The sequence below is a fragment of the Rattus norvegicus genome, chromosome 3, assembly GCF_021556685.1.
Source record: "Rattus norvegicus strain SHRSP/BbbUtx chromosome 3, alternate assembly SHRSP_T2T, whole genome shotgun sequence".
Taxonomy (NCBI): Eukaryota; Metazoa; Chordata; class Mammalia; order Rodentia; family Muridae; genus Rattus; species Rattus norvegicus.
Window position 1 is genome coordinate 134,330,154 of NC_141536.1, and position 23,882 is coordinate 134,354,035.

Genomic DNA, 23,882 nt, shown 5'->3' on the forward strand with positions numbered 1-23,882 from the left:
CTTTTACGTATGTAGGTGCCCTTGTATTTGGGGCATAGATATTTAGGATTGAGAGTTCATCTTGGTGGATTTTTCCTTTGATGAATATGAAGTGTCCTTCCTTATCTTTTGTGATGAATTTTAGTTGAAAATTGATTTTATTTGATATTAGAATGGCTACTCCAGCTTGCTTATTCCGACCATTTGTTTTCTGACCTTCCGACCAAGGTTGTTTTCCAGCCTTTCACTCTGAGGTCGTGTCTGGCTTTGTCTCTGAGGTGTGTTTCCTGTAGGCAGCAGCATTTAGGGTCCTCGTTGCGTATCCAGTTTGTTAATCTATGTCTTTTTATTGGGGAGTTGAGGCCATTGATGTTGAGAGATATTAAGGAATAGTGATTATTGCTTCCCGTTATATTCATATTTGGATGTGAGGTTATGTTTGTGTGCTTTCATTCTCTTTGTTTTGTTGCCAAGACGATTAGTTTCTTGCTTCTTCTAGGGTATAGCTTGCCTCCTTATGTTGGGCTTTACCATTTATTATCCTTTGTAGTGCTGGACTTGTAGAAAGATATTGTGTAAATTTGGTTTTGTCATGGAATATCTTGGTTTCTCCATCTTTGTTAATTGAGAGTTTTGCAGGATACAGTAACCTGGGCTGGCATTTGTGTTCTCTTAGGGTCTGTATGACATCAGTCCAGGATCTTCTGGCCTTCATAGTTTCTGGCGAGAAGTCTGGTGTGATTCTGATAGGTCTGCCTTTATATGTTACTTGACCTTTTTCCCTTACTGCTTTTAATATTCTTTCTTTATTTTGTGCGTTTGGTGTTTTGACAATTATGTGACGGGAGGTGTTTCTTTTCTGGTCCAATCTATTTGGAGTTCTGTACGTTTCTTGTATGCCTATGGGTATCTCTTTTTTTAGGTTAGGGAAGTTTTCTTCTATGATTTTGTTGAAGATATTTACTGGTCCTTTGAGCTGGGAGTCTTCACTCTCTTCTATACCTATTATCCTTAGGTTTGGTCTTCTCATTGAGTCCTGGATTTCCTGTATGTTTTGGACCAGTAGCTTTTTCCGCTTTACATTATCTTTGACAGTTGAGTCAATGATTTCTATGGAATCTTCTGCTCCTGAGATTCTCTCTTCCATCTCTTGTATTCTGTTGGTGAAGCTTGTATCTACAGCTCCTTGTCTCTTCTTTTGGTTTTCTATATCCAGGGTTGTTTCCATGTGTTCTTTCTTGATTGCTTCTATTTCCATTTTTAATTCCTTCAACTGTTTGATTGTGTTTTCCTGGAATTCTTTCAGGGATTTTTGTCACTCCTCTTTATGGGCTTCTACTTGTTTATTTATGTTTTCCTGGAATCCTTTCAGGGATTTTTGCGATTCCTCTCTGTAGGCTTCTACTTGTTCTCTAAGGGAGTTCTTCACGTCTTTCTTGAAGTCCTCCAGCATCATGATCAAATATGATTTTGAAACTAGATCTTGCTTTTCTGGTGTGTTTGGATATTCTGTGTTTGCTTTGGTGGGAGAATTGGGCTCCGATGATGCCATGTAGTCTTGGTTTCTGTTGCTTGGGTTCCTGCGCTTGCCTCTCGCCATCAGATTATCTCTAGTGTTACTTTGTTCTGCTATTTCTGACAGTGGCTTGACTGTACTATAAGCCTGTGTGTCAGGAGTGCTGTATACCTGTTTTCCTGTTTTCTTTCAGCCAGTTATGGGGACAGAGTGTTCTGCTTTCGGGCGTGTAGTTTTTCCTATCTACAGGTCTTCAGCTGTTCCTGTGGGCCTGTGTCTTGAGTTCACCAGGCAGGTCACTTGCAGCAGAAAAGTTGGTCTTACCTGTGGTCCCGAGGCTCAAGTTTGCTCGTGGGGTGCTGCCTACGAGCTCTCCGCGGCGGCAGCAACCAGGAAGATCTGCACCGCCCTTTCCGGGAGCTTCCGTGCACCTGGGTTCCAGATGGCATTTGGTGTTTTCCTCTGGCGTCAGAGATGTGTGCAAAGTGCAGTCTCTTCTGGTTTCCCAGGCGTGTCTGCCTCTCTGAAGGTTTAGCTCTCCCTCCCACGGGATTTGGGCGCAGAGAACTGTCCTTTAATCTCTTTTTATGGTCCAGTTATTACCCCTCCCGCTCTGCCCTCCAACAGGTCCTCATCCTACTCTTTCTCCTCAGTTTCCAAGAGGATGTCCCCACACCCACAATCCCACACATACCCCAGCAGGCCTCTCCATTCCTTGGAGCCTCAAGTTTCTCAAGGGTCAGGTGCATCTTGTCTCATTTAGGCCAGACCAGGCAGACCTTTGCTGTATATTTGTCGGGAGCCTTGGACCAGCTCGTGTATGCTGCCTGGTTGGTGGCTTAGTGTCTGAGAAATCTTGGGGGTCCAGGTTTCTTGAGACTCCTGGTCTTCCTCTATGGTTACCTTACTCTTTAATTTCTTCCAGCCTTTCCCTAATTCCACCAGAGGGGTCCCCGACTTCAGACCATTGGTTGGGTGCAAGTATCTGCTTTTGTCTCAGTCAGCTGCTTATTGGGCTTCTCAGATGGTAGCCATTCTAGACTTCAGTCTGTAAGTATATCATAGAATCAGTAATAGTGTCAGACCTTGGAGCATCCCCTTGAGATGTGTCCCAAGATGGACAGGTCACTGGACCTCCTTTCCCTGAGTCTCTTCTCCATTTTTGTCCTTGCAGTTCTTTTAGACAGGAACAATTCTGGGTCAGAGTTTTTGACCGTGGGATGGCAAGCCCTCCCCACTTTCTACTGGAGGTAGATTCTACATGTTCCCTCTCCCCACTGTTGGGAATTTCATCTAAGGTTCCTCCCTTTGAGTCTTGAGATTCTCTCACCTCCCAGGTCTCTGGTACATTCTAGAGGGTTCTCTCACTTCCCACCTCTTGAGATTATATATTTCCATTCATTCTGCTGGCCTTTGGGGCTTTACTCCTGGTCCTCACCCCCAATATCTGATCATGTTCCCTCTTTCCCATGCCCCTTCTTTTTCCCTCTCCCACCCAGTTCCCTCCCTCTCTCTGCCTTCTGGTTTCTTCTCCCTCCCAAGTGGGACTGAAGAATTCTCACTTGGGTCCTTTGGCTTGTTAAGCTTTCTGAGTTCTGTGGATTGTATCCTGGATATTATGTACTTTTTGGCTAATATCCACTTATTAGTGAGAACATACATGCATGTTCTTTTGGATTTGAGATACCTCATTCAGGATATTTTCTAGTTCCATCCATTTGCCTGCAAAACTCATGATGTCCTCGTTCTTAATAGCTGAATAGTATTCCACCATGTAAATGAACCACATTTTCTGTATCTATTCTTTCATTGTAGGACATCTGGGTTGTTTGCAGCTTCTGGCTATCACAAATAATAGTGGAGCATATGCCCTTGTGGCATGATGGGGCATCTTTTGTGTATAGTTGGTTCTTCAGGTGGATCTATTTCCTATTTTCTGAGGAACCTCCAGATTGAGTTCCAGGGTGGTTGTATGAGCTTGCAGTACCACCAGCAATGGGGGAGTGACCCTCTTTCTCTGCATTCTCAACAACCTGTACAGTCACCTGAGTTTTTGAACTTAGCCATTCTGATTGGTATAAGGTAGAATCTCAGGGTTGTTTTGGTTTGCATTTCCCTGATCACTACAAATTTTGAACATTTCTTTATGTGCTTCTTGGCCATCGGAGAGTCCTCTCCGATGTTGTGAATTCTCTGTTTAGTTCTTAACCCATTTTTTATTGGGTTGTTTGGCTTTGGGAGGTTAGCTTCTTGAGTTCTTTATACATTTTTGGATATTAGCCCTCTATCAGATGTAGGGTTAGTGAAGTTTTTTCCCAATATGTAGATTGCCGATTTGTCCTATTGACTATGTCCTTTGTCTTACAGAAGCTTTTCAGTTTCACGAGGTCCCATTTATCAATTCTTGATCTTAGAGCCTGGGCCATTGGCATTCTAGCATAAAGAGCCAGTCACTTTCTTGATAATAAAGATCGTTGTCTTTATTATCTGCCTAGCTTCAATTCTACAGAGTGGAAAAAAATACCTTTTCCAAATGTAAATGACCACAAAGACCTTTATAAGTTATATGCAACTTTCCATTAATAATAAATCTGTCATGTAGAGGAAATGGATAAAGGTTTGTCTAGTGGTGGCAGAACAGATGGCTTCAGAGATCCAGATTCCTGGTGAGTTTATAGAACTATTTTGCTGTTTCTAGACTGTCTACCTTCAAATATATGTTGTAAGAATGAAAATAAGTTTCAAGTTTCTCTAATGTATTAACAATCTGAGAGAAGGAAGTAGTCCTACAATCTGTCACATGTAATCTGGAGTCATAACTATAAGTCCTGGTCAAAGGCTATTCCTGAAAACCAGGAAAGCCAATATTCTAGGGCAGGAGAAAGTCAGCATTCTAAGTCAGACAGAAGCAAATTTCTCCCCCTTGTTCTGTGCTGTCCCTCTACAGATTGGATGATACTCAAAAGTTCAAGTGCTGCCAATTGACAGGCAGGATTGAGAAGTGAAGTGTTTAAAGAAGTGGTCAGACCTTGAGGCTTCATTCCTTTTTGATGGAATTAAATCTCTTAAAATAGCTTTGTGTTGCTATTTTGTTCTCTTGCCTATTTATTTTCTGCCATGTCTGGGGATGCAGCTAGATGTATAGCAAGTCAAACACCACACCCTGGTACCTGGATCTTGGATTGTCTCCAAAATGGTAAGAAAATGAACTCCTCTTCTTTCTAAGATACTGTATACTGCCTTGAGTATTCTGTAATAGCATGAAATGGACACACCCTTCATTCCATCACTGTGTCCTTCCAGGCAACCAACACCTCACATCTCTGAGAATTAGAGTTTACACTTGTAGCTGTTCTCATAGACAAAACTCTTTTCTTACTCACTTTCAGAATTTTGATTTAAGACTTATTTATTCAGCCTAAGAATAAGTATGCCACCATATCCATACAACAGGGTGGAGAGTACTGTAAAACAACCCTTTAATTTTCTAAATTGTGTGGGGATAGTAAGAGTGTTTGTGCAATGTAAAGTGCAGGTATGTGCATAACTTTCTCTTTAAACATGCCTTGGCTGTGGAGTGACATCACATCACATTACTGCAAGTTTGATATGGCAAATACACAGACATTGTACAGACACTGCACAAATAGCAGTGTTTATTTATGTGATCTGTAACTTTGTTTTTTAAAAGTAGTTATGTGTTTTAATAGAAAATAGTGTATCATGAATAGGAATAGAAAACCTGTCTTGCAAACCATATGAAATCTTGGATGTTTTGCAAATTGATTCTAAAGGAATCTCTTATTTTATTTTAAAACAGCATTCTCATACCTGGCACTATTCATCTGCTTAGTCTCTGTGGTGGACACTCTGGTTGCTCTTACCCACACTCCTATTCAGAACATCGTCACACATGTTATGTGTAGGATGATCAAGCTAAGTATGGGAACACACACCACTAGCTGTTCGGGGGTCTGCGGCAAGATTAGATTTTGACACTGGCGTAGGCTATATAGTATGACCTCTGATTCAAACACTGACAGCCCTCAGCCCCAGTAAGGTGCACAAATATCAAATGAATGTCAAATGAATATCTAGAACTCAGGAAACTCCTGAGTCAAGAGGCAAAGACTTTGGTAATGAGGTAGATTATCTGTGCAAAATGCCAGGTTCTTGGTCTTTAATGGACCAAAAAGTTTGTCATATAAAAGTTTAAATAATATTTGAACTGAATTTTAAATTTTGGTTGGGCAGAGAGCTCTTTCCAACTCAGCTATGTCCCTGTATCAAGTAATTACAAAACAAACTGAAAGTCAAAACCAAGGTTTGAAGGGACAGATAGAGCATTAAAGTAAAGCTTCAGTCTATTGAGATGTCAGAATTACCAGATCAGGAATCCAAGCAGCTATGATTAATAAATTAAAGGCTCTAGTGAGGTAGGTAAAAATATAAGAGTAGACAATATAAAATAGAGAAGGAAAATCTCAAAAGAGGGCAGAAAGGGATGTTTGTGCTAGAAGGTTTTTAAAAAAGTAACAGAATAAACTTTTTGGTGGTTCAATGCATAAACTGCATATGACTAAGTAAAGAATGTTTGAACTTGAAGATATTTAAATAGAAATATCCAAAACTAAAGAAAACAATGTTAGATGATGCCTAAAGAAATGTAAAAACTTGGGGTTGGGGATTTAGCTCAGTGGTAGAGCGCTTGCCTAGCAAGCACAAGGCCCTGGGTTCAGTCCCCAGCTCCAAAAAAAAAAAAAAAAAAAAAAAGAAAAAAAAAGAAAAAGAAAAAAAAACAGTATACCTAAGAACTAGAAAACAGCTACAAATGGTGTCACACACATGGGATGCATGAAACGGAAAGACAGAGAGAATAGACAGTCTTGAGAATATTACATCTGGGATTTTATGCAAATTAACACCAGACACCAAACCATAGATTCTGGAAGTTCAGATGATGCCAAGTTTGACATACTAGAGTACCAACAGACATAATTTATTACTTTTAAATTATAGAAAAATCAGGCTGGAGAGATGAATCAGTGGTTAAGAGCACTGGCTGCTCTTCCAGAGGTCCTGAGTTCAATTCCCAGCAGCCACGTGGTGCTCACAACTGTCTAAACCTGTATAACTGTAGTACCCCTGTAGGACCCAATTTCGTCTTCTGGTGTGCAGACACACGTGCAAACAAAACACCCATATACATAAAACAAATCTTTTGTTAAAAAAATTAAAAGAAAAATCAAAGATAAATGAGTCTTGATACAAGCGTAACAGGGGTGAAGAACACAGTACTTATAAAGGAGTAATGATAAAATCACACATGATGTTTCAGGGACCATATCCGCTGTCAGAAAGAGGAATGAAACATTTAAAGTTTTGATTCTCAAATTTCCACCAGTATACAATTCCGTACCTCATGAAACTATATTTAAAAGTTAAAAGAGCAATACTCTGTCAGAAAAACAAAAATTGAGGGAATTTGTTACAACTAGACATGCCTTGTAAGGAATATTAAAAGATGTCCTTTAAAGAGAAGGAGCAGTGGTATGGAAACTCAGACCTGCAGAAAAAGAGAGCACCAAGGAGGAGCGAGCAGGGGATGGAGACTTTGTTTTATCTTCAGCATCAACATACGCCCAATTAGAATAACAGTAGTAATAATGTAGTCAATTATGTATGTCTCCCTATGTCTACCCACACTTACACATGTTTATATACAAAATGAAAGGGAACAATAGTAGTAAAGTGTGTGGGGGGGTTAGGATCCCTCGCTCCTGTAGATAGACTAACTAGGAAGCCATGGAGTGTTTTATGAAAATGGACTTGGATCATTATTGACGTATATATATATTATAAACTTATATACATTATAAACAGTATAGAGCAGCCCCCGACAAAAGCAAAGAAGAACTAAAACTGATTATTAATTAGAGAAAATAGAATTATCTGGGATGTTCAATAAAGAGCAAAAGAGGCAGAAAAAGAGCAGAAAACAAAAATGACAAAGAACAAGAACAGTGTTTTAGTCAGTATTCTGTGAAGAAATAGCCAGTAGGCTGTCGGGCAGACAGACAGGCAGGCATAAGTATGGCAATTGGTCCATGTGATTATAAACTGGGAATTTCCAGCATGTGCCATCTTTAAACTAGAGAACCAGAGAAACTGGTAATTGAACCTGAGACCCAAGTCCTCAGGAACTAGGGTTTAGTGGCATAGTCCTGGTATTCAAAGACCTAGAGTTTTCATGTCTGAGGGGAGGGGAAAATAGGTATTCTCATTCCAGAAGGAAGTAAATCTACCTTTCTTCTGCTGTTTGCTTTTTTGTTAAAAAAAAAAAGCATTTGGGCTGTCAGTATATTAGTAAGGTCACATCTGGCTTAATCTATAGACTAGTGCCAATTTCTTTAGAAATACCCAAACAGAAATACCTAGAACTGATGCTTTACCAGAGAGTTATTCCTTAAAGAAGTTAACACTTAAATTAACCATCACAGACAATACAAGAGTGAAAGTATGTAGATATTAATTCAATTATATCAGTCAACTTTGGATATTAATGGGCCACATGCAGCAGTTGGAAGATAGAATCGGAGTGGATCAGAAGAATACGCCACATGTAAGAAACCAACCTTGAATGTAAAGACACATGTAGATTAAAACTGAAGAGCTGAAAGAGAAACACCATGCTAACTCTGACAGAAAGAAACTGACAATAGTTACACGGATTTCAGACAGAGAAATTTCAGAATAAGAAATGTTATGTAATTTGCACCAATTTGTAATCCCACCAGCAATGGAGGGGTGTTCCTCTTTTTCCACACCCTTGCCAACATGTGCTGTCACCTGAGGTTTTGATCTTAGCCATTTTGACTGGTGTGAGGTGGAATCTCAGGGTTGTTTTGATTTGCATTTCCCTGATCACTAAGGACTTTGAACATTTCTTTGGGTGCTTATCAGCCACTGGAGATTCCTCTGTTGTGAATTCTCGGTTTAGTTCTTCACCCCATTTTTCGATTGGGTTGTTTAGTTTTTTTTGGTGGTAAGCTTCTTGAGTTCTTTATATATTTTGGATATTAGCCCTCTAGGAGATATAGGGTTAGTGAAGATTTTTTTCCCAATCTGTAGGATGCTGATTTGTCTTATTGACTATGTCTTTCACCTTACAGAGACTTTGCAGTTTCATGAGGTCCCACTTACAAATTCTTGATCTTAGAGCGTGAGCCATTGGAGTTCTGTTTAGGAAATTTCCCCGTGTCAATGAGTTCAAAGCTCTTTCCCACTTTCTCTTCTATTAGATTCAGTGTATCTGACTTTATGTTGAGGTCCTTGATCCACTTGTACTTGAGTTTTGTGCATGGTGAAAAATATGGGTCTATTTTCATTTTTCTACATACAGACAACCAGTTAGACCAGCACCATTTATTGAAGATGCTTTCTTTTTTCCATTGTATATTTTGGCTCCTTTGTCAAAGATCAAGTGTGCATAAGTGTGTGGTTCTATTTCTGGGTCTTCAATTCTATTCCACTGGTCTACCTGCCTGTCTCTGTACCATGCAGTGTTTATGACTATTGCTCTGTAGTAAAGCTTGAGGTCAGGGATGGTGATTCCCCCAGAAGTTCTTTTCTTGCTAAGAATTGTTTTCATTATTCTGGGTTTTAGCCACCCTGGAAATCAATTTGGAGGTTCGACCGGAAATTGGAAATAGACCTACCTAAAGATCCAGAAATACCTCTCTTGGGAATAAACCCCAAAGATGCCCCACCATGCCACAGGGGCACATGTTCCACTATGTTCATAGAGACCTTATTTATGATAGCCAGAAGCTGGAAACAAACCAGATGTCCCACTACAGAAGAATGGATTCAGAAAATGTGGTTCACTTACATAATTACTCAGCTGTTAATCATGAGGACATTCTGAGTTTTGCAGGCCAAATGGATGGAACTAGAAAGTGTCATCCTGAGTGAGGTAACTTGGACCCAAAAGGACATGCACGGTATGGTCTCACTAATAAGTGGATATTAGCCACAGATCTCAAAAAGGTCAACAAGCTGAAGGGCCCAAGTGAGGACGCCTCAGTTCCACTTGGGAGAGAGAAGAAAGCTACCACAAGGGGAGGAGGGAGGGGAGGACAGGGGAGGGAATGGGAATAGGTTGGGGGGAAGAGGAGAACATGATCTGGTATTAGGTGGGGGTAAAGGACTGAAGCCCTGAGGGCCAGCAGAAAGAATGGAAACAGGTGACCTCGGGAGGAAGGAGGTTGGGAAGACCCTCTAGAATGTACTAGAGACCTGGGGAGTGAGAGACTCTCAGGACTCAAAGGGGGAAATCCTAGATGAAAGGCCCTACAGTGGGGAGAGGGAACTTATTGAATCCACCTCCAGCAGAAAGACAGGGCATCATGTGAGGGATGGGGTTGCTCTCCCACAGCCAAAACTCTGACCCATAATTCTTCCTGTCTGAAAGAAATGCAGGGATGAAATGGAGAAGAGCCTGAGGAAAAGAAGGTCCAGTGAGAGACCCAAAGTGGGATCCAGCTCAAGAGGAGGCCTCAAGACTTGACATCATTACTGAAGTTATGGGGTGTTCACAAAAAGGGACCTACCATGACTGCTCTCCAAAAGACCCAACAAGCAGCTGAAAGAGTCAGATGCAGATATGTGCACCCAACCAATGAACAGAAGCTGCTGACCCCTCTGGTTGAATTAGAGAAAAGCTGGAGGAAGCTAAGGAGGAGGGCAACCCTGTAGAAGGACCAGCAGTCTCAATAAGCCTGGACCCCTGAGATCTCTTAGACACTGGATCACCAGTCAGGCAGCAGACCCTCTGAACTGGTCCGGGTTCACAGAAGATGTACCTAACTCTCAAGAGACTGGAGGCCCCAGGAAGTTTAGAGGTCTGGTGGGGTGGGCACTTCCTTGTGGAGACAGGGGTGTGGGGGGAGTGCAGGGGAGTGGGGAGGAGGTATGAGATGTGGAACCCTTGGCGGTGGGTGGACCAGGAGGGGAATAAAATCTGGAGTATAAAAATAAATGAATGAATATTATCTAGGATTTGGACTGGGGAGGTGGCTCAGTGATTAAGAGCACTGGCTGACCCTCTCAAGGATGGGTTTGGTTCCCAGTATCTACATGGTATCTCACAACTGTCTGAAACTCCAGTTTCCAGTACCTTACACCTTTCTGGTCTCCATGGGCACCAGGCATGCCATGTGGTACAGTTCTACATGAAAACAAACACATAAAGTAAGAATAAACCTTTGAAGAAGAAGAACATTATGAAATTACATAGAGGTCAATTCCGTAAGCAGACATAGGAATCCTTAGCATACATGTGCCTCACAAGGTTGTCAAATGCCGTGGAACAACAGCTAGTAAGTTTGCAGAAACAGAGGAGCACACCAGCATAGCTGGGTACTTCAGGAGTTATCTCAGAACTGGACGGCTTTAATGGACAGAAAACCAATAGGATATAGCTGAACTAAACATGTCAACCAGCTGGGTCTAATGGACATAACTGGTCACTCCAACCTCAACCGAATATGCACATTCCTCTCAAGCTCACATGCAATGCTCACTAAGACAGGTCACATTCTTGTCCATAAAACATAGACTGCTCCCAAACTCCCAAAGTTAGTGAAAGTAAAATTTGCACATAAAGTAGACAGGCAACCCAGAAGAAACTTCAGGCTTTAATTTAGAAATCTGTTTGCTTTTTTTGAGAAAAATGATGTGAATGTCATAAACCATATTTGGCACAATGGCTAATGTTTTAGGAACTTTATATTTTTAAAGCAACCTTTTTTTTCTGAGATAGGATCTCACGCTGTAGGTCACAGTAGCCTGGAATACACAGCAATTCCCCCTGCTCAAGCTAAAATTTAAAATATATTCTATTGCATATGTGACATTTTAATCACTCACAAATTCCTCTGGAATTTTAGAAATGTAGCAGCTCCACTCACATATATACCACCTGAATTATGCACTGTCTAACAAAGCACATAAGCTAGACTATTCACAAAGTGATGATATTCATAGTAGATTTGAGATATAACAAATAAGTATTTTGTACTTGTATGTAGTTCCTGGCATAGAGTTTAGTTTAAAACTTTGGAATTTGCAGAGTGGCAGGGGTGAGAGGTGCATTTTTTGTTATCCACAATGAACCTCTTTCCTCCATACCCAAGTTGGTGTGAATCTTAAGGAACCCAGAGAGCTTCAGAATGAGAGTCAGTTGTTTGCTCTGTGTCTTCCGGTCCCTTCAGGAGTCATTCTCTTCAGAAATATTGACAAATGTGTCCAAGACCCTTATAAAACATTCTTTCCTCTCATTGTTTTCCTTCACACTCCTTGGAGATTTGTACGTTATACAAAACTCTCTCTGGTGATCATTTGACGTTGCTTGCATGGAGTTTCATTAATCCTCTCTACCTCATTTTTGTTTCTCCATATATGACAAGTCTGCTTTTTTCTAAAGACGGGGCCCAGAATAATTAATTTCTTCTCCAAAGCAACACAACTAACTTAAATCCTTACCAAGTATTTGGGATGAAACTCAAGCAAACTTCTGCATGCTAGGTAACCTCTCTACCACTGAGCCACCTGCCCAGGTGCACTGAGAGAAAAACCTTTGTGAAGGAGAGAAGTTGAAGATACGAATGAGGTTAAGCGCCTTCCAGGACACCAGACCATTAACCTTCCACATGTAGTTATCTGGCATTAATTCTAACGATCCTTACATCTCACTCTCTACCAATGATGGATCCTCATTTCTATGTTTTCAGAGTCCCAAGTTCCAGGACGTGAAAGACTAACGTCAGCCTTAATAATCTTAGGGGCAGCATCTCTAGTGCTGGATTACTTTTGTGTTGTTGTGATGAAGTTGCAACAGGAACCATTTAAGGAGGGAAGAGTGTATTCGGGCTCGTGGCTTGAGGTACAGTTGATTATTGTGCAGAAGTCATGCCGGTAGTGAGGTGGCTAGTAGCACTGTGCCTAGGAAGGGAGATGAGTACTGGTACCCCACTTGTTTTCTCATCAAACCTCTCTAGCGATGTCCCCAGAGACACGTTCAAATCCTTGTCTCCTAGGTGATTCTACGTTCTCTCTAGTTGACAATTAAGAATAACCATTAGAAGCCTACCCCTTGTCAACTTGGCACCAATTATATCATTTTATATGATAACATTACACTCCTGGTCCCAAAGCCTTATTTTCATTTCATAATGAAAAATACACTTAGTCCATCTCTGAAAGTCCTCAGAATGTTAACAGCTCCAAATTGTTCAGAAATGTAAGTACTGGTTCAAAAATGTAAAACGATCTGGAGTTAAGAGTTAAGAGCACTTTTTGTTCTTGTGTAGGACCCAGGTTCAATTCCTAACAGCCACATAGTGCCTCACAATCATCTGTAACTCCAGGATCCAACACCCTCTTCTGACCTCCACAGGCACCAGGCACATGCACGATACATATGCATGCATACAGGCACACACTCATACACACAAAATAATGCAAAGCTTTAAAATTTTAAGTGTTTTAAGTTATAGAGTATCTTCTGAGACTCAAAACTCTCAACTGTGAATCTAACCCATTTTAAACAAAAAAAAAAAACAAGTTATATGCTTCCAGTGTGAAATGGTCCAGATGGAGCACTCCTTTCCAATAGTGAAACCAAGGACATTGCAAGGAAAGACCAGATTTGAGCAAGACTGAACCCATAAAGGGCAACTACAAAGTTCCATAGAATGTCTCTGTCTAGGTGACTTGATGGGATCCTGTAGGCTCCAATGGCCATGGGATGTCCATCTTTCCACTGGTGCTACCTGTAGTGGATATTACTTTCTCTTCATCTGGCTCCACTTTGTGACTGGAGCTTTCTTCTGCAGAAACCCCATGGTTCCATCATCTCCAACATCCTGGTCTCTTGTTGTAACTCAAACGCCACTTTTGGTGGCTGGAGAGATGGTTCAGAGGTTAAGAATACTGACTGCTCTTCCGGAAGTCCTGAGTTCAATTCTCAGCAACCACATGGTGATTCACAACCATCCATGAGATCCGGTGCCCTCTTCTGACCCGCTGGCACACATGCAGGCAGAACACTGTATATATAATAAATAAGTAAATAAATCTTTTTTTTTTAAAGACTTCACTTTCACAGTTCTATGAAAGACCTCTTGGGACCTCTATGCAAGGAATCTGACTCTGAGAGACACTGCCTGGTGTGATGGCTAGATTTTTGTAAACTTGACACAAGCTAGAGTCATCCAGGAAGAACGAGCCTCAACTGAGAAAGTGCTTCCATCGGACTGATCTGTAGAAATTTCTGTGAGAAATTTTCTTTTTAAAAATACTTTTATGTATTTTTGTATTATGTATTTTATGTATATGAGTGTTTTGCATATGTGTGTGTGTGTGTGTGTGTGTGTGTGTGTGTGTGTGTGTGTACCACTGAAGGGCTAGAGTTTGGATTCCAGGCACCCACAAGAATGCTGGTGAGTATGGCAGCCTGCTTACAAGGCTTAGAAGACAGGCAGTGGATCACCAGAGCAAGCTTGTGAGCTAGTCTAGCTGTATTGGCGAGGTTTGGGTTCAACTGGGAGGCCCTGCCTCAATAAGGTGGAGAGATGTTCAAGACTCCCTCTGTCAACCTCAGCCCTCCATGTACATGACAGAAGCATGCATACACATATTTATTATGTACATACATTTACAAGTATATGCACACACATTTATTGTGCACACACACACATACACACACACACACACACACACAGTAAAGGAAACTAATAACAAACACACTGAGCTGGGGGTAGAGGACTGGCAGTCACTAGGTCAGGAGAGAGATGTGTGGGCAGAGGGGTGGGGTGGTGTGTGTGTGTGTGTGTGTGTGTGTGTGTGTGTGTGTTACAAGCTCTCCAGTGGGTCCTAAGTACCCTAGGTTTAAGAACAATTTGAATATATCCAGAGCATCATCTACATGGCTATCTGGAAAATTGTCATGGGAAATAAACATGTGGCAGAAGTAGGCTTCAGTTTCTGGAAAGCAACCCATTATGGCTGCTTTATAAGTGACCAGAAATCACTTATATATCCTTCAGTTTGGATTCTGTAACCAAGCCCATGACTGAGTCATTTTTACGAAGAATCAATTAGTTTCTCTCCGTTCTAGCTGGGAAGTCCAAAGTGAAGACATTCTAAAGTTAGTATCTGCACTTGTCTATGCTTGTAAGATGGAGTTTTGTTGCTGTGTCCTCCAGACGTTAACAGTAACCATGTCCCCTGACGTGGAAGAGTATAAAACTTTATAAAGCCCTCTTGTGAGGACCAATCACAGAGGCCTCGTGGCTTAGTCAACTCCTAAAATGCCACACCTTAATACTGTCATGTGGCATGTTTTATTCCAAGATACAAAATTTGGGGGACATATTCAGACTGTGAAATGTGGGCCTGTCATGTACCCTTGAGTCAGGACAAACTCTGGCTTCTTTGATAGAGTGTGACAGAAGCAGTGCATTGTGGCCTGCAAGGCAGAATGCCCACTCACAAAGCACCATCTTCCCACACTGCCCACTCACAAAGCACCATCTTCCCACACTGCCCACTCATAAAGCATCATCTTCTCTTGCGAATACTTGATCTTGTACCCCTAAACTTACCATTAGAAGTCTAATTCTGACGTTACCATGAGGGCAAAGCCACACTTGGGCAGGCATTTAGTTGATGTTTTGTTGATAGGCTGAGTGTTTTACAGATAATATACGACCCAAATCAACATGGTGAGTGGTGTAATAAAGCCCCTAAAACAGTAGTGTCCAGAGACACAGAGCTTGCTCTGTTGTGTGATGTTATGGTCTAACATATTACAACCTTGAATAGAATCCATCAAAATTAAACTCTTCATTTTCTCTCTGAAATGCCAAGACCTCGGAGGGTTGATATCACAGATTCTTACATTTAAATTAACTAAATGACACCATTCTTCCTGACATCTCAGAGATTTCTTGGGGAAATGAGAAATATGAAAGAAACAGGAGTAGAAATCTAGATGAGAATTTTATGTGCTTTAAAGGACATGATAAGTCATTCGGTCCCCCATATTGGCTCTCTAGTCCTCTCCTTTTTTAGTTTTTGTTTTGTTTTGTTTTGTTTTGTTTGTGTAACTCTGTGTTCTGAAATCTGCTCTGCAGACCAGACTGCCTCAAACTCAGAGATCTGCCTGCTTCTGTGTCCCAAATGTTGGAATTAAAGGTGTATGTCACCACACCAAGCTCCCTCTCTCAAAAACATTTGCCTTCTCTCAAGGAAGAGTCCAGTCCCAATTCTTCCTTTCTTGTAAATTCTAGTGGCTCTTCATGAAATGTTGGTGGGCCTTTCTTTTTTAAAAAAGTTTAGCACATGGGGGCAGCACAGTGTTAGTGGGGCATGTGGTGAGGACCACCCTCCCCTTTCAACTGCAACAGTGATGCCACGGCTTGGAGCATCTACCCAGGCTGAGAGCTGTCTGTTCACTTCACTTATTGACAGGCAGCTTTCTGGGTGTTTGATGTTGGTAGTTCTTTCTATACACTGTACATTAATTCCCTGCCTGAAGTCCAGTTGGCAGAGACTTTCTTCTGTTTTGAAGGTTGTCGCTTCACTCTATCAGTAGTTTTCATTCTGTTTTTGCTTTGCAGAGGCTTTTGAAATTACAATCAGGTCAGTTTGTCAGTTCTTGGGGCCTATTTCCTTTGCTACTTAATCCTATTCAGAAAGTTCTGACCTGAACTTTCACTGTGAGGTATACTCTCTCTTTTCCCTTGGAATGTTCAACATTTTGCATTAAGCTATCTGATCCACTTTGTATATATTTTTATGGAGGATGGAGATATGGGTCTAATTTCACTATGCAGGTAGGTATTCAGGTTGGTCAGCACTGTTGGCTAAGTTGTCTAGTGTGTGGTTTTGATACCTTTGTCAAAAGTTAGGTGGCCATCACTGTATAGTGTTACTTCTGGGCCTTATGTTCTGTTGGTCCCAATGTCTTCTTTTGTGCTCATACATGCGGTAGGCCACTGTGGTTCTGCAGAAGTTCAAGGTCAGTGCTCTCCTGCTTAGGACTGCCTTGCCAGAATATCCGTGGTCTTTTGGGCTTTCATAAGTAAGTTAGGGGTGCTTTCCTCTAGTTCTGTGAAGAACATCACAGGAACTTAATGGAGATGGAGTTGACCTGTAGATTCTTTTGGTAGTATAGCCACTTTCACAAGATCAGTTCTGACTGGGGACATGAGAGATCTTTCCATCTCCTGTGTCTTCTTAAATTTCTGTTTTCAATGTCTTAAAACTCATTGCGGAATCTTTCACTTCCCTGGTTAGATTTCCTTTAAGTAATTTTTTGAAGCTGTTGCAAACAGATGCTTTCTTTTTGTTAACAAATGGCTCAAGGTCAACTATTTAGATGGGTGCTGGAGATTAGAACTCAGGTCCTCACAGTCGCACAGCAAGTGCTCTTTCCCATGGAAGCAACACTACAGCCCCTGCTCCAATCACCAGGAAACCATTGGGCAGCTCTGCCTTCACTGCTTTCCCTCCTCATAGGTCAGAGCAGAAGCCTCCAACTTTGCCATCATTAAAAGAGAGGTGCAGAGGGGTGCAAATCACCTTCCGCAGTTCGCATCCCCTGCATTTGAACTTGCTGGGCTTTTGCTGCAAGGTGGATTTTTTTTATCATGTTTGCCCGTTTGATTAATTAACCCAGCGGTGGTAATTGTTTCAACATCCACTCCCCAACACCCCCACACAGGCTGCCTCTCCAGCCTGAGGGACCAAGTCTCCATTAGAGCTTTTCATTGTATCAGCAGGGCGAGGAAGGGCGCTTGATGATGGCGTTCATAATTGCTTTGTCTAATTGCATGAGATCAGGGTGGGAAACTTTAAAAGCATGTCTGCATCGAGTGGCGTTTCAATTTGTCTTGTTAAATTATTTTCTCCTGTTGCTGATATCATGCCTGATTTTATGAAATGTCATTCTGCCCACAGAAGGGAATGAACGGGGAGTAGGGAAGGGTTAATCTAAGAGCAAATGCTGTAGTCCATCTTTGCCCCTAATCCTGGCCCGTATGCCCATTAAACTAATGCACTACCTCAGGCAAACACTGTTCTACTGTTTCACCATGCTGCATGCAGCCTACAGGGACTTCTGATATTATAGCTCCTCGAACGTAGAAGGCATCCTTGCCTTCCAAAATCATGCCTTCTAAGGAGATCCTAGGACATACCCAGTGAAGTTTCTTTTCTAAATCATTCCTGAGTTGGCAGAAGGGGTAGGAAGCAGGAGAGAGTCTGGTCTGGGCCTATTTCTCTGGCTGTCTCTTGCCTTCTGCTCTAACTTATGTCTAAGTGTTAGACCTAGCGCACATTCATCTCATCCAATTAATGGCCACAAAGGGTGGATCTCTCCTTCTCTGTTTGAGTCGGGTGGGGGTGTCTCACTACCCAGCTTAGCCTTTGTGTGGTTTGAATGTGCTTGGCTCATGGAAAGTGTGCCTTATTGGAGAAGTATGTCACTGTAGGGGTGGGTTTTGAGGTCTCCTCCTACACTCAGGCTCTGCCCAGTGTGGAGAAGAGCCTCCTTCCGGATGCCTGAGGAAGACAGAGGCTCCTGGCTGCCTTTGGATGTAGAACTCTTAGTTCCTGTTCCAGCACCATGTCTCCCTGCATACCGCCATGCTTCCTGCCATGATGATAATGGACTGAACCTCCGAACTATAAGACAGCCCCCAATTAAATGTCTTCCCTTGTGTTAATGTTGCCTTGGTCAGGATGTCTCTTCACAGCAATAAAACCCTAAGTTAGACAGCCTTGCACTCACAATTCTCCTGCCTTGGTCTCCCGAGTGCTGAGATAACAGGTACATGCCACCATATCACAGAGCCTTAGGTTTTGTTTGTGAACCAGAGGGGCCCTAGTTTCAGAGTGTAACTAACTAACTTGTCCAAAGTTACACATGGATGGTGGCATCTTCTGTTGTCAGAATGGGCTTCTGGTGCTTTGTGCTCTCTTAAGTATTCATGACAGTGACCTGTTCTTAGTGTTGGGGACGCCAAGGTAACTCATGTGGTGTGCCTGGCAGATATCCCTGTGAGAACGTCATTGAGAGGAGAGCAAAGAAGCCCAGCTATCAGACTCCCCTCTCCTGGGCACAGATGGTTTCCCTCTCAAGGCTTCAGTCTCTCATCTGAAAAATCAAAGAAAGTCATTATAAACGATGCTACAACCCCTAGATTTACTTCAAGTTGGCAGGTTTGAGATTACTTTTCACTCATATGGTTCTCAGCTTACTTCCCAACTGGAGGGAGGGTTGTAGTTAAGCACCTGAGCAGACGTCCTACTGATAGCTTCACAAGAGGCTGCCCTGACAAGAACCCCAGAGTTGAGTCTAGGCCCTTGACCTAGAGTCCAGCTCTACCTACGCGCCAGCAGCACCAGCACTCTGCAGGATCAGAATAAACACAGGATTTGAGAGCTATAAACATGGAATCTTCCCTGTAAGAATGCCAAGTGATTATTGATACTCTCAAGTTTGAGAAACTGTGATTTGGGGCCCGGAGAGGCAAGAATGGATACAGACTCACCTATGTGTAAACTAGTAGCCCAAAGGAGGCTCTTCTCCACACTGGGCAGAGCCTGAGTGTAGGAGGAGACCTCAAAGCCCGCCCCCACAGTGACATACTTCTCCAACAAGGCACACTTCCCATGAGCCAAACACATCCAAACCAACACAAAGGCTAAGCTGGGTAGTGAGACCACGACTCAAACAGAGAAAGAAGACCCACCCGTGTGGCCACTAATTGGATGAGGTAAGGTGTGGGTAGGTCTAACACTTAGACATAAGTTAGAACAGAAGGCAAAAGAGAGAGCCAGAGAAATAGGAGGAGGATGTCACAGATGGGGTGATAGCACAGCCTACTCCCCGCCCCCAGCCATCAGGGACACACCTGTGCCTCCAGGCTTTTCCAGTTGGAATTTAATCTCCTTCCATGGGCACAGTTTCATTCTTTCCTGTCTCAAAAGCATGAGGTTTTGAGGAGAACACCTGACTCTGGAGTACACCAGATACCTGATGATAGACTTAGGGACTCATGGAAGCCTCTTCCTCCGCCTCTCCAGTTGCAACCCTTGGCTCACAGCAGCTGCTTCATGGAATACCCAAGGCACATACTGTTAGGAGCTAGCACTGGGATTCTGAGAATACCTGGGCTAGATGGGCTTTGGGCAGGGTGGCTGAATGACTCAAAGGGATGCTAGCTTGTTATCTCCAGAGTCCATGGTGTGGAGAAACGCTGAAGTGAGAAGGAAGAAGAGGACATCAGAGAACTTGGGAAGCGATCGTTTCCCAAGAAGTCAGGGGAAGGAACAGGGAATCCTGGTGTGAAAGCCTAAGGCACCTGTTCCCAAGGCACAAAATCAAGCTACCCAGGTGGACTGGGATGTTCGACAGGTTTCTGTGTGCTCCCATCTGCTCCTGAAGTCCACTGATGCGTCCCAGCCCTGGGGAAAGAAAAGGTGTGGGGAGCTCTTACAGTAGGATGGAAGCTGGTGGCTGGGCCTGGACTTTGCCATAATCTCACAGGCAAACTCACCGGAGTAGGCGGACTGGTGCCGCACTGCTCAGAAATGCTCTTCACAGTGAGGGCAACGGTTCCATACTTAGCAGAGCCCAAAACAGGGTTTCTGCAGGCGAAGCCCTGGTGCCCTGAAGAGCCACCTGGGCAGCTGAAGTGGCCCACCTCCATCTTGGCAAGCTTCTCAAGGTCGCTGGCAAGAGCTCTCAATGGACTTCCTCCGTGTGGTATTTTGGAGCTGTACATTTGAGCAGAACTGCTTGACTGAGCCCCCAAATCGGTAGGCTTTCCTGGTGCTTTGGGAGTTCTGGAGAGAAGAGATAACCTGCTTCTTCTGGATGCCCAGAAGCAGCAGGCTAGCCCTGCAGCAGTAAGAGCATGTGTTCCTTGGGTACAAAGGAGGGAGGATATAGACGGGGAGAGAGGTCATGGAGGAGGCAAGTCAATAGGGCAGAGGTGAGAGAATATGGAGGAAGTGTCAAAGATTATGTAGAAAATAAGATATGGACGAGGCCAGGGGCTAAGTAGGGCAGCAGGTATGGAGGAAGTGAGGATTTGGAGGCAGTCAGAAGATTCAGACAGACAACCTTGCTCTGTGGGTCTCAGTCCATGTTTCCTCCACCAGGCTACCGCCTCTCCCTTTCCAACAAACAGTGTGCAGGTAAAGAAAAAAAAACATCTAAGGTACTAAGTTGCCCGTGACCCAGTAAATAATCCCACACCCACGAACATGCAAGCCACCCTAATGAAACTCACCCTAATGAATCCTTTTTTTTAAAACTGTGAAAGTAAATGAGAGATGTGTTGAGGAGGTTTCTGAAGGCAGGGAAAGGGGGTGGGAGGAAAAGAGGTGTGTGTAAATAAGACCATATGTATCATATAGGTTATAAAATCATCGAAGATAAGTGCAAAATTATTTTAAAAACAAAAACAACACAAGGAAGTCTGAGGTAGATAAGGCAGATCCATGGGCAGGGCAGATCTGCAGGAACTCCCGTGTAGGGTTCATGAGGGCTGGAGCATGAAGACCAGGTGCTTTTGTGAAGAAAATGATTTCTCGCTCTGTGGAGGCTGCAAGCCTGGGATCAAAGTCCCAGGGACTTTCCCAAGCTGGTAGATAGTGTCTCCTCTCCTGGGCTCCCTCCTGCCCATGCGACCTCATGCCCAACAGATGACCAGTCTTAGCCAACTTACCTCATCAAGGTCTCTCTTTCCAGGGCCTGGAGATATTTTCAGTGGTTAGGAGCGCTTGTCGCTCTTGCAGAGGACCCAGATTCAGTTCCCAGGGCCCACGTGGTAGGTCACAAGCATCCTCAACTCCAGTTCCAGGGATACTTGAAGAACTCTTCTGACTTCTGTGAGCACTGGGCATGCACACAGTGCACAAACACACACGCACAGGCAAAACACTAACACAGATGAGACAAAATAAATACTTAAAAGATTATACACACCCTTTCTATGTCTTTTTATAGTCCCCCCTCTCTCTTTTTTTTATAGTCACTCACATTGTTAAGATTCCATAGGTTAATTCTTCAAGACCTTACTAATGTGGAGTGCACAGCTCTTCTGAGGAGCGAAGTTGCCTTTCTGGTTGCTATCAAAAGTGACCACCCAGGGCAGTCTTAGAGATGTCACCTGCACATCAGGTGTTCTGATGACCAGTGGTGCGTGCCCTGCAGACTAGAGGGTGCCTGCAGACCCACTCACAGCCTCTCTCTTGGGAGAAAGGTATAGGAGCTGAGGGCATTGGAGAAGCCGGGAGCTGATGACTGAACAAACAGGTCACTGGTCTCGAGGGAACAAGACCCTGATTTTACATCTGCACAAGACTGGCTGAGTGCAGGACACTAGAGAGACCAACCAGCAGCTTGTCTCTATTCCCCTCATCACATTTGCCTGGGATTACCATTCCCTCACTTCCCAGCCTCTAACACATGTGGTGGATGCCCACTCCGCAGGAGAATATGGCAATAGGCTACAATGAGTTACAGCTAGCTAATGGCCCCTGAGAGGCCAGCATCAAGCCCACAGTGAAGGTAAAAGAGACAAGGAAGCAGACCATGGAAGGAAGAGTATAAGTTTATACACACAGCGTCACAAACAGACTGCCTCTGCTGCTGGGGTCCATGCCACTCGGGACTTCTGTGGCACATGGCTCACAGTCATTTACAAGGGACAAGAATGCTGGGCTTTTGATTCAATACTAGTACCTGCAATTGGCTGGAATTGGTGCACTTTTTGGCACTGGCCCGTGCCCCGGAGATAGATAGCCCCCTTTGCTCTTTTGTAAGGCACAGACTTAGAGGTGCTGGTAGTGGGAAGCTAATCCTCCCCCCCTCCCGGGATGTGGCAGACACTTGTTCTCATCCAGAACATTCTCCCTGTGCCTCTCAGAGTTTTAGGTACCTGGGGTACCTCTACAAAACTCTTCCTTACAAACCTCGCTCCCCTATGATGTCCATTCTACAGAAATGATCCAGCTTCTGGCATATACAGATGGGGCCATTCCTCTGATGTATGGTCAGCACAATTATACCCCAAAGAACATGTTACCTTTTCTCTTTACCTCACTAAATAAAAGATAAGCATTTAATTAGAGAGAGAGAGAGAGAGAGAGAGAGAGAGAGAGAGAGAGAGAGAAGGAGGAGGAGGAAGAGAAGAAGGAGGAGGAGGAGGAGAGAGAGAGAGAAGAAGAAGGAGGAGGAGGAGAAAGAGAGAGAGGGAGGAGGAGGAGAGAGAGAAGAAGAAGGAGGAGGAGGAGGAAGAGAGAGAGAGAGGAGGAGGAGGAAGAGGAGGAGGAGGAGGAAGAGAGAGAGAAGAAGAAGGAGGAGGAGGAGGAGCAAGAGAGAGAGAGGAGGAGAGGGGGGGGAGACCTTGCTGGTGTTGAAAAGTCTGTTTATGATACTTCTGTTACTCTGGGAATGAAGATGAGGAGGTTGTTAGTGTCAAAGACAGCAAGATGGAAGGTCATGGGACCAAAACAGCTCAGGGTGTGACCCTTGGAGAGAGCCCTTAGCCCCTCCTCCGTTAAAGTTTGGTGTCCGTGTTTTGGGGACTGACGTCCATCCGCCTTTACTGGTCCAGATTGTGCTACCCACACCCCATTAATGGGGCTTGAGAAATTGTTCCAGATGATATCCAAAGGACTCTGGGACCTGTGTGTGTCTGCTAGCAAGAGTCTGGCTGATGACTCTAAGACAATTCTGCAGAACAGAAGGAGCTTTTCTCCCCAGTCTTGCCCAGGCTTCACTGGAAATGGGGTGGAAAGCTTCTGAAGTTGTGTCCTCCGCCCCCAGGGCTTTTTTTCTTGGTTCATGTGTGTTGGAAGCATAACCTCTCTGAAACCCAGTGCTCACATCAGATGAGGTGATGTCGGAGAGGTACCTGGGGGGTTGGCTTCGCAAGAGGTAGACGGTGGTGACACCAGAGACCTGCTGTTTGCTCTTAGCACTTTATGAAGGCTCCAAATCACCACAGATAAAGAAAAACGGAGAGGAAGAGATCCCTTCTATTGGCTTCCAGTTGATTACCAACAAGTGTCAGGTTATTTTTTATTAGAATAAATTACATTTTCCCGGCACAGGAAACATTTTGGAGAGGTGGGAATATATGTCTTCATTGTGGTGGTGAGAGTAACAAGAGACGTTTGACATCCACAAAGCGGATGAAAGAAAAAGGCTGGATGCCATCAGCCTCTAAATCACACTCCAGGGGACAAGCATAAAGCCAAAGAATTGCAATTCTTTCTTTGGCACTGCAGTCCTACTGTAAAG

General features: G+C 43.4%; 1 long non-coding RNA gene across 1 annotated transcript in view; it reads right to left on the minus strand.

The window, feature by feature from the left end:
- Nucleotides 1-11,173: 11,173 nt before the first annotated feature.
- The window catches only part of LOC148006550 (uncharacterized), a 28,612-nt gene continuing 15,903 nt past the window's right edge, over nucleotides 11,174-23,882 (minus strand). The window contains exons 2-3 of the long non-coding RNA XR_015684688.1: nucleotides 21,301-21,515; nucleotides 11,174-13,605 (exon numbers count right to left, since the gene is read on the minus strand). This is a non-coding gene — a long non-coding RNA (uncharacterized LOC148006550). The remainder of the gene's footprint in view (nucleotides 13,606-21,300; nucleotides 21,516-23,882) is intronic.